Source organism: Olea europaea, chromosome 18, assembly GCF_002742605.1.
Source record: "Olea europaea var. sylvestris chromosome 18, O_europaea_v1, whole genome shotgun sequence".
NCBI lineage: Eukaryota > Viridiplantae > Streptophyta > Magnoliopsida > Lamiales > Oleaceae > Olea > Olea europaea.
The window spans coordinates 31,772,835-31,773,774 of NC_036254.1; positions in this window are offsets into that span (position 1 = coordinate 31,772,835).

Sequence of the window (940 nt, forward strand, 5' to 3'; positions counted from 1 at the left end):
AAAAAAAAAATGACAATTAAAGGATGACAAATAAGGGACTTGTTATGTAATAACAAACTTGAATAAAAATGTTTTGTGCTATGAATTTTCATGGATTTAAATTATTTTCATTATTATCAATGTCGTTTGGTTTAATAATGCTCTCTTGGTATATTCATTCGAGAGTTTTGTAGATAATTACTCTCTTCAATCATAAAAATAGTTAGTTTGTCAATTATATATGAGTGCACGTGTGATTCACATATTTCATCGTGTTATTTTTTTATTTTTTTTTGGGAGAATCCATAGTTCTCCACCTCTATATTTTATGTTCTTTTATGAAAAACTAGGACTATACAATGAGAACTCCAATTCGACGTCCATATCTCATATAAAATCAAAATGATAGAGAAAAAATTACCATAACTTAAGTGCAAAACCTAAACGTACGAATCAAGAAAATGTCTATGTCCATGTTTATGCACTACAATCCAAGGAGATTTTGTGATATATTCAAAAAGGGTCCAAATCCACACATTGTATTGAAGTCATCAACTTATTTTATTGGCTTATTGGTTCACCATAAACATTGGTTTGAACCGGTCAAATGTCACAATCTTTTATGTACATTGAAACACATTTCTTGTTTGTATGCCAACAAAAAAACGGAAAAACTGGGTATGGAACGTTTTATCTTTTTGTTGAGAAACCCGGAAAATCTTGGCTTTTTCTTCTTTTGAGGGACGAAGAATTGATGGCGAAGGACCCGATCAAAGGCAAACAGGCAGGCAGAAAACCCTTTTATCAGTCATAAAAGATAGATGCCCCCAAAGCCTTAATAATGTCCCATTATGCTTTACCACAGTGTGACATAGACAGACCATTCTCCAACTTTTTTTCTTTTCAAAAAGCACTTATTCTCAAGTTTTGAACTATTCTTCTTTTGTGGTCTTTGAGAAAT